Source organism: Mustelus asterias, chromosome 18, assembly GCF_964213995.1.
Source record: "Mustelus asterias chromosome 18, sMusAst1.hap1.1, whole genome shotgun sequence".
Classification (NCBI taxonomy): Eukaryota; Metazoa; Chordata; class Chondrichthyes; order Carcharhiniformes; family Triakidae; genus Mustelus; species Mustelus asterias.
The window spans coordinates 3,990,319-4,006,162 of NC_135818.1; the positions used below are offsets into that span (position 1 = coordinate 3,990,319).

The window sequence follows — 15,844 nt, forward strand, 5'->3', positions numbered from 1 at the left end:
GGTGGGACTGAACAATTATGTTAAACAAGGACTCTCTCCTTGGCAACTTTTACACACAAGTTAATTTCTCTTTTACCTTGCCGGCCACAGAAGCTGGGGAGAGAGAGAAGAGAAAAAAAAACCCACAGCAAAGAGTTGGCAGATTAATTTTATTGACATTTTCATTTTCACTGCAATGTGATACCCTCCATCATGACGATGAGGCGACCCCAGTATTTACAGACTGACAAGCCACTTCATTATAGCCAGTCAGCCCCAAGGCAGCGCAGCACCCTCCATCTGCACAACCCTTCATCTACCACTAACTTTTGCTACCTCCCCTCGAACGTGAACCATGACGGGGGGAGCCAAAAAGGTGGAAATAATCATAAAAATGATTCTGGACCAGAAACATTCTCCACAGCCTCATTACGGTTGCCGAGCGCAGAGGGCTGGTGAGTTACACCCTGCTTCCACGATGCCAGGAAGGAATGCTGCAGGGCAAATTTTCCCAAATGCTAATGGCTTCTGACTGTTCCTTGGCAACTATGGCATTACAACCTGTGTGGATGTGCACTCCAGAACAGAAACTGGAAATGTCTTATCATCTATCCATGTGACACAGATGGAGAGTGGCTATTAGGAGCCAGGCTCTGGCCCTTGGGGATCTGAGGTGCTGCGTTATAGCCTCCGGCAGCCCTGGGAAGCTATGCCTGGGGAGAGGAAAATCTACGCCTTTAAAAAAAAAAGCTGGCATCAGAAGTATGTGTGCATATTAGAAAATAAGATGAGGAAGAAAGGAAAATGAGCTCACAAAAATAAGTGTTAGGATTTAGTATTTTCACCAAAATTGTTTGCTAACTGAACCTTTATCTCCTTTGCAATTAGGCACTAATTTAATAGAATTGGAAATATATCAAATCTTAAATTGCGGTAAGTGGGCATTTTACTGTTGCATTTTCTAACGTGATATTTTTTCCCCTGTTATTTTCTTACCATGCTTCATTTGCGACACTGGGGTTAAAAATTGTTCAAAGTGTTGTTGCATTAAAAAATGCGTTACAATCCTCTTAATTTGTCTGCAACAAGCAGTACCTGAGCCTCTAATTACTGGGCTCTCTTTCCGCCCCGCTGTGCCGCATGCTCTCGCATGTTAAAATTGAATTTTTTGTTAAGATTTATTTTGAACTGACCAGATATTCAGCGGGGCAGTGGCCCCGCCGCGCTGGAGTTCTGTGTAACAGCTGCACTTTTCTTTTGTTGCATGCAACATTTACAAACTGCGTGGGCTTTCCTCCGTTAAAGAGGAGACAGTGACCCATACCACCTTCTTTACACTCAAAGGAGCACTAAAAAACACTCCTCATAGGCTTACCTCAGGCTTCTTTGGCCCAGAACAACCTCCCTCTCCCTGCAACCCCCCCTTCCTCCTCCTCCCTCCAGGCAAAAAGCAGAGAGCAAGAGAGAGCGAGAGAGAGAGAGAGTGAGAGAGAGAGAGAAAAAAGGGATTTTATGTTCCTTTCTCCTCAACTTTTCAGGCGGCATAAGCAGCATTTAGCACATTCAACCCCCAAATGGCTCTAAATGCTCTGAGCTGCAGGGGCTCATCTTTTGTTAGGCTCCTTCTATTTACTCAGGATTTACACAGGGCTCTCCAGTGAAGAGACCACATGTTACTGACAGAAAGCGGCTTCATTCACAACACATCAGACAACGGGGCTGGAGCCATTGCTGCTTCGTGCTTAGGCTGGATTAAGACTCCAGTAACACTGAGCCTAAAGACTCTGGCTAAATGGTAAACAAAATGTACCGGTTACTACTTAAACCAAATTAGGCAGACATAGATCATAATATAAACAGGCCAGCGCTAAAAAAAAGTAGATTAAGGTTTTACATCCCGTCTTTAAGCTTCACCTTCAGCTTCCAATGAAGCAATGCAGCACATCTCACCTACTTATTTATGCAAATTTCCTCCCGACTGCCTTCCCACGGCTTATTTATATCTCGATAGAGTCAGAAATGTAGACTCAATGACACAAAAATCTGCTATATTCGAGCTGTCCTTGAAGTACACCAAATGTTCTCTTTTATCCAGCAAAGGGAACAAGACAAGCAACAGATTTGGCCAATATTATCATCCACTGATCCCTCAGCTACCCTGCTTACACTTACCCCGTCACCCCGCTCCCCATAAAGTCTCCATTCCATTCTCCCAGTTTTCCCGGCTCTGTTGCATCTGTTCGGACAATGGCACCTTCCTAACCAACCTTCCCTAGGTAGGGACAGTGGTGATGTCACTGGATTAGTAACGCTGGGGCCAATGCTCTAGGGGTACATGGGTTCAAATCCCACCATGGCAGCGAGTGGAATTTAATTCAATTAATAAAATCGGGAATTGAAAGCGAGTCTCAGGCCCTAAGCACTCATCATTGATCAGGGATGGGTGATGATGCTGGGCTTGCCAGCGATGCCACATCCCATCAGAGGATGTTTTAAAAATCTTCCCCTCTGTGCCCTTTAATGGGGTCTTTAACTACCATCAAATCCCTACAGTGCGGAAGGAGGCCATTCAGCACATCAAGTCTGCACCGACTCTCCAAAAGAGCATCTCACCCAGGCCCACTCCTCCCCTGCCCTACTCCTGTAACCCCACACATTTACCATGGCTAATCCACCTAACCTACACGTCTTTGGACATTAAGGGGCAATTTAGCATGGCCAATCAACCTAACCTGCACATCTTTGGACTGTGGGAGGAAACCGAAGCACCCGGAGGAAACCCACGCAGAAACGGGGAGAACGTGCAAACTCCACACAGGCAGTGACCCGAGGCCGGAATTGAACCCGGGTCCCTGGCGCTGTGAGGTAGCAGTGCTGACCATGTCCATCAATTTTGCTCTTACCCCTTCCCATCATTCCCAAAACTATGATGGGCTGCCCCGTCCTCACCTTTTGCTCCGCTTTCAACAGGTGAACCTGCACCAGTTCTACCACCTGCAGCGTGATGCCGCCACACAACAGATCTTCCCTCGCCTCCTCCTATCAGCGTTCCAAAGGGAGCTTTCTCTTCACGACACACTGGTCCATTCCTCAATAATCCCAACAGTCCCTCCCCTCTCCACAACACCTTCCCATGCACGTGTAGAGGATGCAACACATTTTACCTCCTCGCCTCTCCCTATCAAAGGTCCCAAACTCTCCTTCATGAGGAAACCATGATTTCCTTGTACATATTATACTTTATTCACTGCTGATGATGTGGTCTCCTTTATAACAGGGGACCACGTAGACTGGGTAACTGATTTGCAGAAACCTCTGTTCGGGTTACAAACAATTACCCCCAGTTTCTAGCCGCCTGTCTTTTTAATTCTCTTCCCCACTCCCACACCGACCTCTCTGTCCTTGGTCTCTGACACTGTTCCAATGGAATTCAACATAAGCTCGCGAGGAACGGAACTGGATTTTCCAACTGGGTACTTTATACAGTTTTAGAAGTCTATATATCGGGAATAGGTAAGATAGAAGCAGGGAGGTTGTTTCCACTGGCGGGTGAAACTAGAACTAGGGGGCATAGCCTCAAAATAAGGGGGAGCAGATTTAGGACTGAGTTGAGGAGGAACTTCTTCACACAAAGGGTTGTGAATCTGTGGAATTCCCTGCCCAGTGAAGCAGTTGAGGCTACCTCATTGAATGTTTTTAAGGCAAGGATAGATACATTTTTGAACAGTAAAGGAATTAAGGGTTATGGTGAGCGGGGCAGTAAGTGGAGCTGAGTCCATGAAAAGATCAGCCATGATCTTATTGAATGGCGGAGCAGGCTCGAGGGGCCAGATGGCCAATCCTGCTCCTAATTCTTATGTTCTTAAGAACCAACATGAAGTTTAACAATTTCACATCACAACCTTAGATTGCTGACACAAGCTGTTGATGACCATTTTTTTGTTCCCACTTCACCTTCTCTAAGCCCATGTTTCGTTCCTTTACTTGTCCCATTATCATCTCTTTTTGCTCGGCACTACCTTCCCTTTTGTCACTTAATCTCGCCCGCCATCCACCCTATCATACACCTCCCCTTTTTGTCCTCCTGTCATTCCCTCCTTCCCAGCTTTGTTTTTGCTTAAAACCTGTCACATTTCTAACTTGTTCCAGGTCGCTCTTGGTGGAAATGTTAAGATTTCTTTCTCTTTCCACACAGGCTGCCTGATCTGCTGACTATTTCCAGCGCTTTCTATTTTGCATTTCTGCTTTTATATCATTGAGTCGTACTCACCTGTTCAAATGCTAAACATTTTCCAGTGCTCAATTCTTCCCGCATACATTTATATTTGGGTTGTGAATACGAGGAGTTTCACTTTTACATTCTCATTGGGTTGATACTAATTTCCACAGAAATGACTACTCAATGGCGTTAGGTCAAAGGTCAGACATGGGTCAGGTCACAGATGCCATAGTAATTATTATGAGTGAGAAGATGTTGAGAATGTGTTTATTTGTAAAGACGAGAAAAGTCTATTTTTTCAATATGAAATGATAACCAGCGCTCAGTGGGGCTCTGCTCACTTCCCAGAGGACCAGAACCTGGTCCAATTGTTTCACAGCAATATCTTGGCCAAGGCTTTAATGTCAAGTTTGCCACCAAGCCACGCATGGGTCACAAATTCTTCCCAATGAATATCAAAGGAATCAAAGCTACTGATTTGAGCCTTGCCACTATCTCCATCTCACTGCCTGCCTAGTTAAGGCTAAACCCAGACTAAGCAAAGTCTTGCCCTGGTTGACTTAGAACCGAGCTTCATTCCCCATCACAAGTCACCCCTGCAACACTAACCGTGTCCATCTGTACCTCAGCCTTCCTGTTACTAAAACCCTAATCAATGACTTGGTTACTTCTAGACTTTTCTTCAAAGTCCCTTGCTGCCGACCTCCCATACTCTACTGTTCAAAATCTCTAACTTGTCCAAAGCATGGCAGCCCAGATCCCATCCTGCACATCATTCCTCCATCCTGAACTTCACTCTTTCCTGGTTCCTCAATGGTTTAAAGTTTAAAATGCATTCTTGTCAATGAATGCACAACTTCCTCCCCACTGCTCCCCCCGCCACCCTCCACCGCCCATCTCTGCAACCTCCTCTGGCCTCACATCCCTTTCTTTTCATATATTTTACTTTGCTTTATTAAGAAAGGCATGGAAAAGAAGAACAAGCAGGACGTGCTAGAATGGTACAAAGCACTGGCCAGGATTTTTAGGTTGGACGGGTTTCCCTTCTCGCCTCCGAGCAGTCGATGGAGAACAGAGAACACATCACTGCCTTTCAACACTTTAACAAGCGTCAATTGGCTGGTGATAGGACGTCTGCCCCTCACTTGGAGGAGGTCCTGCCTCAGAGAGCTGCCAGCCAATCAGCTGCAGTGGACAGGGTTGACCCAGCAACTGATCCCCACAGGCCAAGTCCCAGGAGTCCAGGACCAGGTAAGCGTGGGGGTCTCAGGGTGGAGTGAGGTGGTGGGCGGAGGGGGTTGAGGTCTTGGTGGAGCGGCCAGGGGGAGATGGAGCACCTGCAGGGACCAGATGTTTCGGGGAGTGTGCTTGATGTTAAATGGACACTGCTGATAGATAAATAAAGCCCCATCCTTTTCCGCCCATAGCCTGAGCAGGGGCACTTTTTGGGCTTCCCCCTTTCCTCTGAACTCTTCGTTCCAGCCTGAAACTTGAGGCTGGGCAGGGAATGGCTCTCATTTGGTCAATAGTTGGTCATTTAAGGGCTTCAATTGAGGCAAGGGAGGGTGGGCTGGCCGAGGCTTCACTGTCTCAGTGTGGAAGTGCAGAGAGGTCAGAGCAGGCACGAGCCTGGTGGGAATGTTATGGCCACCCCCTCCCTACAAACCAGCCTTTGAATGAACATTAAATTCTGCCAACAAGTTTGAGCGCAGCTTGGGGACTTCCCACCAGGCTACTGCCCACCCACCCGGCCTGACCTCTTTGCAATTTTACAGTGGCACAGGTGAGGCCGAGGTCAGCCCACCCACCCTTGATCCATTTGAGGTCCCTATGGGTCAATTGTTGATGACCTAGGGGCTGTTTCCTGCCCAGTCTTTTTTCTGGACTGGCGTTTGGAGTTACAGGCTGGGCAATGCTGCTCAGGCCTTGGGTAGGAAGGGGTGGGGGAACATCCATCAGCAGCCTCTTTTTAACAATGGAGTCCCCCCCCACCACCACTTTTAACATTGCCCCCCCCCCCCCTCACAAATGGTCTGGCCCCTGCAGGTGCACCCCCACCACTGGCATCTCCACCAACACCCCAACACTCTCTGTCCTCCCCTCCCCACCACCGCACCCCCCCCCCCTCCACACCCCCAAACTCCGGCCTCACCTCATCACCTCACCCTGAGATCCCACATTGACCTGACCCTGGACCTCCCGGAAGGTAGGTTCTGGGGCCTGTTTGCACTCCCAGTCCTGTCCACTGTGGCTTCTGATGCTTCTACTAGCTAGTCAGATTGAGCAGTAGCTTTCTAAGGTGGGACTTCCTCCCAAGTAAAAGTGGGGGGGGGAGGTCGAGCTTTCACCAATTAACACACACTGACTGGAGCATGGAATGGCTGCGGGAAGGCAGTATTGGTGGGAGTTTGCTCTCCGCCAATCCCTTGGATGGCTGGAAGCTAAACTCCACCTTCCTAAAATCTTGCTTTATGTTTCTCCGCGTGGGTATGTTATGCGTCCACCCACCCCCCCATCTTGAGCGCCAAGTGGACCCATTCTACCTTGAACTATTCTCCTCATCTTCAACTCCCCATCTCTTTTCAATAACTGCTCAAAGTCCAACCTTCCACCGCGCTTTTAGTGCACCTCCCCACCCCCTGCCATCCGCCCCCCCCCCCCCCCCCACCACCACCACCCACCCCCTGCGCAGTGTCTGTCCCTTGGCACATTTCTCATACTGAAGGTACTCGATAAATGCACAGTGGTGTTGTCAAACTAGTGTCTGAACTGAAATTTTTTTTTGACAAAAGCATTTAGAAATATTCACTTTGTTGAGAGTTTATTTCCACTGAAGGAAGCTCGTGTAGTTTAGGAACATGAAGAGGGGTAAGTTATTCTACCCTTGTGTTCTACAATTCAGTTAGATTGGGGTTCATTTGGATCTTAACTCCAATTATCTACTTTGGTTCTCCATCCCTTATTCAATACTCTTAACCAGAAAAATAAACCCAACATTCTCAGTTTTAAGATTTTCAGGTGACCTTACCTCACCAGCTTTTTGGAAGAAAGTGTCAGATTTCATTGACATGTCCTGCTATTGCCTCCGAATTGCCAAACTTTAATTTGATGTCCTAGACACCCCAGGTTTATTCACCAGTGTCCACCTGTCTGAAACTGAAGTGACTTTTTCCAGCTCTGCTGTGCATATTTTTCTACATTTAAAAAAAAAACTTTGATCCTTGTATTGCACTCGTGAAAAGTTAACCTTAAATGGTTGGCTCCATTCAGTTGCCATTTTGGTTCCGGTTTTCAACCCTCTGTTTGAGTTAAAGTCGGCCTTCAAATAAGAGTGGACAAGGTTTGGAGCAGGAAGAGAACATCAGGTGCTCCTGTTTCCTCCCACACTCCAAAGATGTACGGGTTAGGTTGATTGACCATGCTAATTTGCCCCTTAGTGTTGAAGGGCATTTATACATAAATAGATGGGGTTACGGGGATAGGACCTGGGTGGGATTGTTGTCAGTACAGGCTCGATGGGCTGAAAGGCCTCCTTCTGCACTGTAGGGATTCGATGATTTTGTGGTAGTTATTGTTGGTGCAGACTCGATGGGCCGAAGGGCCTTTTCTGCACCATACACTCTATGACTATAGTGCTCTGAGGTATGGAGGAGGCGGCTACCAACTAACATCAATTGGTGGCACAAGTGAAACACATCATTAATCCTGGAATTGCAAATAAAGCCAGCGAGAAATGGGAAAGGTAACGTCATTTAATCTTTGGCCGTAGACACGGCAACATCTTTAAGTGGCTTGACACCATTTGCAGTGCGTTCTGCTTACACTGCAATGGGCTTTCCTCATTTTGTGACGGCCGTCACAGAATGAATGAGTTGATAACACTGCGTGTGCGTTGTGTCGATTCAAAATTACAGGGGAGGGGCCCCTGCGCAATAATAGCTCTAAATGTCTTAAAATTCCCCTTTAACGTAGCTCAGTGCCTAATCAGTGCCTCGGACCGAGGAACAGGGATTTTTGCAGTTTGTGATTCTTTAACAACTCCACCCCGCTCCATTCTGAGAGATGAGTGAACAATCCTGCCAATTCTACAGAAATTATACTAATTGGCCCCAAAGGTTATCTAGGTCTGCCTCTCAAAGACACCATTGTTTCCATAGCATTCAACTGAAACTCCAATATTCCAAATCTGGCCAAGGGCCCTAAAAAGCAGGTACTCTCCTGAGTAGATACTTGTGTCATCAAGTAGTGCCGTCTAATATTGGTTTTGTCATCTGATACCCTGCTTTAGTTCATAACCCACTTAGATCTGCATTTCTCCAGTGTTTTCTTTAAATATGGTTGATTCTAGGTGTTACTCTCCTAATTAGTCAGAGCAAGCCGGAGGAAGGAAATCTGGGTCATGTTAAATTAATTGAAATGAACATGAAAATTAGCACAGCAAAATGCCTCAATTTTCTGGAAAGCATTCTTGGTTCCTGCGAAGAAAAAAAGAATTGGGCATTCTGAGAAATATTAAAAGAGCAGCAGCACACACTGTGGGCTCAAATTGCTCTCTATCTGTGGTGCCAGCTATGAATCAGCAAGCAGTTTTAACCGGAACAGCCCAGTTAAATGCCAATCAGTTCTGCAAATTATGGAGCATAGTTCTGTTTTTCAAATGGTTAATAATCGGTCCTCTCCCAGGCATCTGTGAGCGAGTTATCACTTCCAAATGACTGAAATCAGTCCAAAGTAGATTTATAGACCACTGGTGTAAGTAGATACGAAGGCTTATTAATTGTGTAATTTCCTTGAAGAAATAAGGGATTAAAGTGGAGAAATAATGAATTAAGGGGTTTACAAATCAACAAGTCAACCATCAGATTCCAGACTCCAGCCTCTCTCCGCATATTCTCATCAGTTCCTGCCATGAAGTTTTCAAAAATGTCCAGAGGCAGGAACAAAGCGAGCAGAACTGATTACAGCTATGTTCACTGCTTTGCTGTCTAAACTCTGTTTGGCTTCCTAATGAGCTCACTAAAAAACCTAATTCATCTCCCATAACCCCCTCAACCCGCCTTGAAATTCACCATTATGGAAATTACAGATGAAACATTTACAGACTGTGTTCAAATTACTGTTTCTTTAACAGGCAGGTCTCTGACCCCGGAGTTGTACAATAGAGGTTTGTCCGGCTTGAAACCAATCAGTCCAGAGCCCAGTGAAAAGGAGTGGAAGAAGGTTAAGACTTTTTTTCTCATGGTGCTGGCGACCGCAGTGCTCAATCCTTCCCCTGCAGTGAACGCTGGAATGTTTTGTGGAAATGGTACGGCTTCGATAATTTATCAGATGAAACCGGCGAATGCAGAAAGGTTAAAACCACTGGCAGCGATAATAAACAGATTGAAACAGACTAATGCAAATTCCCAGACCGTTCATGAGGAGACTCCCTCAGTTCCTCATTACTTGAAGCCAAAATGATCCTAGCAGCACCTAAGCTGTAACTGAAAGATTATGGAATTGACGGCTCCTTGGTTTAAAATGCGGCTGTTTTATTCTGTTTTAGTAATTAATTCTTTTTCCAATACAGTATTGATTAAGCGTAGACCCTGATAAAGTTCAAACTGCGAAGTATCTCCAGTGGCTTCCCCAGTTGCTCGAGAGAGTCAATGAAAACTTCCTCCCATTCCACCTGCCTCCTTAGAGTGCTGATCGAGTGAACAGCACAGTTTTTTTCTCATAAATTAGTCAGGCTGTGTGGAGCTGTGTTAGCCGATCACTGCTTTTGTCTCTCTTTGCTTTTCCTACTTGCTTTTCTGTATCACTGTCCTTTGTGTTGTCAAATACAAAGTCAGTGTGCAGCTGCTTCTGCGAGTCGGAACCAACATGAAGAACACTTCATACAAACCACATTCTATCTTCTGTAGCTGCATTTCCCCCAACAAACCCCCTCTCCCCCCCCCCACCCCACCCCCCGATCAATTCAGAGCTCAGGAATACCTCAGGGGCCTCAACTAGGGCCAGAATCAGTGCTTCAGCAATGCAAGGGCATGGACAGCACTGGAAACAGTGGCCAGTGCCTTGTTACGACCCTTCACTTATCAGCCCCCTGTCACACTGGCTGGGGGAGCGAATAGCTAATATCCCTTTTTTCTCCTGCCCTGCTTTAAACTTAAAATATATATTTTTTTATTCATTTGTGGGACATGGGTGTCACTGGCTGGCCAGCATTTATTGTAAGAAGTCTCACAACACCAGGTTAAAGTCCAACATGTTTATTTGGTAGCACAAGCCGCAAGCTTTCGGAGCGCTGCCCTTTCATCAGGTGAGGGGCAGCGCTCCGAAAGCTTGCGGCTTGTGCTACCAAATAAACATGTTGGACTTTAACCTGGTGTTGTGAGACTTCTTACTGTGTTTACCCCAGTCCAACGCCGGCATCGCCACAGCATTTATTGCCCATCCCTAGTTGTCCGAGGACAGTTGAGAGTCATCCACATTGCTGTGGCTCTGGAGTCACATGTCGGCCAGACTGGGTAAGGACAGCAGATTTCCTTCCCTAAAGGACATCAGTGAACCAGATGGGTTTTTCCAACAATGGTTTCATTCTTAATTTTAGACATTTTTTATCGAATTCAAATTCCACCATCTAAGAACATAAGAAATAGGAGCAGGAGTAGGCCATCTAGCCCCTCGAGCCTGCCCCGCCATTCAATAAGGTCATGGCTGATCTGACGTGGATCAGTACCACTTACCCGCCTGATCCCCATAACCCTTAATTCCCTTACCGATCAGGAATCCATCCATCCGCGCTTTAAACATATTCAGCGAGGAAGCCTCCACCACCTCAGTGGGCAGAGAATTCCAGAGATTCACCACCCTCTGGGAGAAGAAGTTCCTCCTCAACTCTGTCTTAAACCGACCCCCCTTTATTTTGAGGCCGTGTCCTCTAGTTTTATCTTCCTTACTAAGTGGAAAGAATCTCTCCGCCTCCACCCTATCCAGCCCCCGCATTATCTTATAAGTCTCCATAAGATCCCCCCTCATCCTTCTAAACTCCAACGAGTACAAACCCAATCTCCTCAGCCTCTCCTCATAATCCAAACTCCTCATCTCCGGTATCAACCTGGTGAACCTTCTCTGCACTCCCTCCAATGCCAATATATCCTTCCTCATATAAGGGGACCAATACTGCACACAGTATTCCAGCTGCGGCCTCACCAATGCCCTGTACAGGTGCATCTGCTGTGGCGGGATTTGAACCCGTGTCCCCAGAACATTAGCTGAGTTTTTGGTTTAATAGTCTAGTGATAATACCACTAGGCCATCACCTCCCCCTCTTATTTAGGAAGAATGGCCTTTTCTACTCTCTACATCCCCCATCACCATTTGAAGACAGCATCAAACAGCAGGGCAAGTACGCCACGCAACACTGACTGACAACCAACTATTTTCTCTTAATGGTCCCAGTCTGGGTCAAACGACATTGCCCCTAAGAGTTCTCAAAAGTAATACTCCCGGCAGCTACAAGAAAATAACCTTGAGTACGGTCGGTAATGACTTAAGTAATGTTCGGCAAGAATGTAAATTCCCTAAAGAACAGGAACAATTTTGAGTAAACGTGTGCGTGTTTTAACTTGTGTATCTTTTGCACTAATAGCCATAAAGAGTGCGCATTTGACTGAGAGGCAAAAAATATTTCAGACTAAAAAGCAGGTGCCCAAATTTGCTGTAAAGCTCGTGACGTGGTTCACCTCTCACCCTAGCCATCTTCTGAACTTTAACCTTTCAATTTAAGAAGACTTTCAATTCATACGGACAAGGTTAACTTGAAAATAACCTCAGCACCAGGTATAGACATACCTCACTTTCAGAAAAAAAACTGTGCTTGGCTTATTCAGTATTTAGCCGTTTGAGAATTTTAGTGGTTTCCTCCTGTATATTATTCAATCTCCCCTCTAGGCCATAAAAAGTACTTAAATTCCCTCACCTCCAGAGCATTCTTTCCAGGTCAAAAGGTCAACATTCACAGATGTCTCCAGCAGGCACCCAATTGTCTACAGACTGTACCCCAGGATACTTGCAACTGCTCTAACCCATGGAGTATCCTCTGTACAGACGTCGCTTGATCCAAACATGTAAAATCTCACAATGTATTTTCCAAGATTTAGCAATCCTTTCTGCATTTCTAAAGGGACAGTTGAACTCACTCTAATTATTGTAATCACCTAAACTTAACCAGGTGTAAGCGTTTAAGGGCTTAATCTGCACATTTTGCTGTCAGTTAATCATTTAGTTATAGAAACAAGTATCTCCATTTTTGATTTTCTTGTGGGATCTCACGTGCTTTAAGCTTTTGAGAAAGTTAAGCTCTGACCGTTGTAAATGTAAACCAAACTCAACAGGATTTGTGATTCCTTTATACCTCCTCAACTTCAAATGGTTAACCACAAAGACTGAATGGCTGGAATTTTGCTCCAGTACATCCATGAATAAAGAGAAAATTCCATTCATAGTTCTCCTGTGTGTATCACTCAGTAGAATATTTCATAGTTTCTATAAACAAAATGCATGCAGTTGGCACTTACAAATGTTGTGCTGCTATTAATTAGGTCTTCCGAATATCTTTTGTTAGAATTTCTAGACACTTGCATGCCAATGTTTCATTGTTAAAACAAGACAGTGGGGGTGTTCTTTTTAAAAAGTGAATTCATATACTAATTAAACCTCAATAATCTAAAATGTAACACTATTTATTAAATCTGAATCTGGTGAACATCTTCTAAACACTCAAGGGTATAATTTATCACAGGTTGTTTCAAAAACACACACTACATTGTCATAAAAATGTGGAGGTTTGATTCAAAATACTTGTATACTTACAGATAACTAGGTATTGATTTATTGATAGAGTTTCTTAATGTGCAACTAAAGCTGGAGGGCTTACTTCGCATATGTAATAGGTGATTCTCAGTAAATCATAATCAAAAAGTTTGTTTTAAGTTATATGTTAACCATTATTAACATTAAAGTTGTGAATTAATTTCCATATTCAGGGTTAAAAGCACAGTGGTTAGCACTGCTGCCTCACAGCTCCAGGGACCCGGGTTCGATTCCCAGCTTGGGTCACTGTCTGTGTGGAGTTTGTACGTTCTCCCCGTGTCTGTGAGGTTTTCCTCCGGGTGCTCCGGTTTCCTCCCACAGTCCGAAAGACGTGCTGGTTAGGTGCATTGGCCGTACTAAATTCTCGCTCAGTGTACCCGAACAGGCGCCGGAGTGTGGCGACTAGGGGATTTTCACAGTGACTTCATTGCAGTGTTAATGTAAGCCTACTTGTGACACTAATAAATAAACTTAAAACTAAAAGACTGTCCATGTTGTGGTGTGAAAGATATTTTGACCTCAGGGTTAAGTTGTGCCACAGAGAATAGGAATTTACAGCGAGCTGTGGTCTCTCAGCGTATCTCATTATTTTACTCATTTAAAAAATCTTCATTTTCAGGTGTTCAATGAAATAATTTTAGGAGCCTCAAGAAGACTGGCTTATTTTCCTTTCATTAAAATTGTATCATCTTTCATTTTCCATACCAAGAAACATAAAACCAATTGCTTGATTGGATAAAACAAAGAGTACACACTACTCCAGGCAGCCTAAACTGGGCCCAAAATCATCATAGAAAGTTGCAGCACCGAAGGAGGCCATTCTGCCCCCTTATGCCTGCTGTGTTGTCCCTTTGGTAGACTCATCCAATTCGTCCCATGCTCCTGCTCTTCTCCATAGCCCTGAGAATGTTCCCCCGTCAAGTATTTATCCAACTCTCTTTCCACAGTTGCCAGTGAATCCGCTTCCACCACTCTTTCAGGCAGTGCATTCCAGACCACAATCCACTGCTTAAACAAACATTTCCTCATGTCACCTCTGGCTCTTTCCACTAATCGCCTTAAATTTGTGACCTCTGGTTACCAGCACTTTTGCCACTGGAAACGATTTCTCCTTATTTACTCCGTCGAAACCCTTCATGATTTTGGACACCTCGAACAATGCTAAGATTAATCCCACACTTCCACAGCTAGCGCAGAACTTGTTCTATTTTATTTGCTTATGGTTAAGATCACCAATATCGATACTGAACAATACAAATTCCAGTACACCTCTTGCTATAAGTTGTTGCTTTTTGTCACAGGGGACAGGAACGTTTGAGCTCTTGACTTTCTATTAAATATATTTTGCCTTAAAAATGAATGTGTGGTTTTTTAAAAAATAAATACAGTTTCTTTGAGAAACTCACTTGTTGGCTGTGACACTGCCATTGTTAGAGGTTTACAGCATGGAAACAGGCCCTTTGGCCCAACTTATCCCTTTTTTTTGGCCCATATCCCTCTATTCCCATCTTACCCATGTAACTGTCTAAATGCTTTTTAAAAGACAAAATTGTACCCCCCTCTACTACTACCTCTGGCAGCTGGTCCCAGACACTCACCACTCTCTGTGTGAAAAAATTGCCCCTCTGGACCCTTTTGGATCTCTCCCCTCTCACCTTAAACCTATGCCCATTTGTTTGTCGATCATTGTAAAGGTGGTGATCATACAAAAAAAAGAGATTGAATTGGGGTTGTTAACACACGCTAGTTAATTTTACAGTAAATACAAATGCCTCGCTCACATATGCCACCAGTTCTAACTGCACTGAGTAAAATTTCCTAGACTGACACAGTGACAAAGTAGAAATGCTGAATTTGCAAGAATGCAAAACTTTATCAGTCCCACGCAATTAGGTTTAGTATCTTTCCAGAATGCCAATTATACTCTTATTGATCTAAATAAATGAGCACCGAATGTACCAGTCTTATTTTCATCTGCAGTGAACAGCCAGTGAATTTATTTGCTTTCAGGTTAAAGCATTATCCCAATGCAACATTCTCTTCCCTTGCAAACAATATCAGTGTACTACTGTTCCCCGTTTGGCAATTCTTACAGTGTAAATTTACAATTCTTTCTGACACTCAGGAAGAAAGGCTATCTATCCTTTGAATGGTCTGTAAGGTTAGACAGCAGAAAAGGGTGTGTGTGTGATCTGGTTCCATTCAGACTGTTGCCTCACCGACTCATAAAAATTACTGAAGCAGAAATTGTTTGGGCATATTAACCGGGCTAAAGTCAAATGTGTTTATGTTTGGCTGTGCCAAAGGGATGGATTCACATCAGCTCAAGCAGCGTGTTCTCAGTGAGAGGGGGGGGAGGCGAGAGCAATTGGGTAAAATAAGCTGTTAGACTGCCCAATTTTAGGGTGGCTTTCAGCTGTGAGCTGGGGCTCGGAAACATCTACCTCCCCGGGTAAGAATCCGATTCTAATAACTGTAATCTCAGGAGGATTTCGTGTCACTGGTCAAGCTGTGGTGAAAAGGAGTCCAGAAGACTTGAGAGCAAAAAGAAAAAAAAAAACACAATTTCATTTACAACTGAAGGCTTTGTCGGAGGGTAGACAGTGTTACAGGAAGAAGCCCGGGTTGTAAGAAGGGATCTGAACAGACAGATCTACGCTGCGTAGAAAATACGGGCATAGATCAGCTAGATAGTCAACATCTTTTCTCAAAGGTAGGGGAGTCTAAAACTAGAGGGCACAGGTTTAAGGTGAGAGGGGAGAGATACAAAAGGGTCCAGAGGGGCAA

General features: G+C 44.8%; 1 protein-coding gene across 8 annotated transcripts in view; it reads right to left on the bottom strand.

Annotated features, from left to right (window-relative positions):
• meis2a (Meis homeobox 2a) overlaps positions 1-15,844 on the bottom strand; it is a 132,902-nt gene that overhangs the window by 75,892 nt on the left and 41,166 nt on the right. The gene's annotated exons all lie outside the window — the stretch shown is intronic.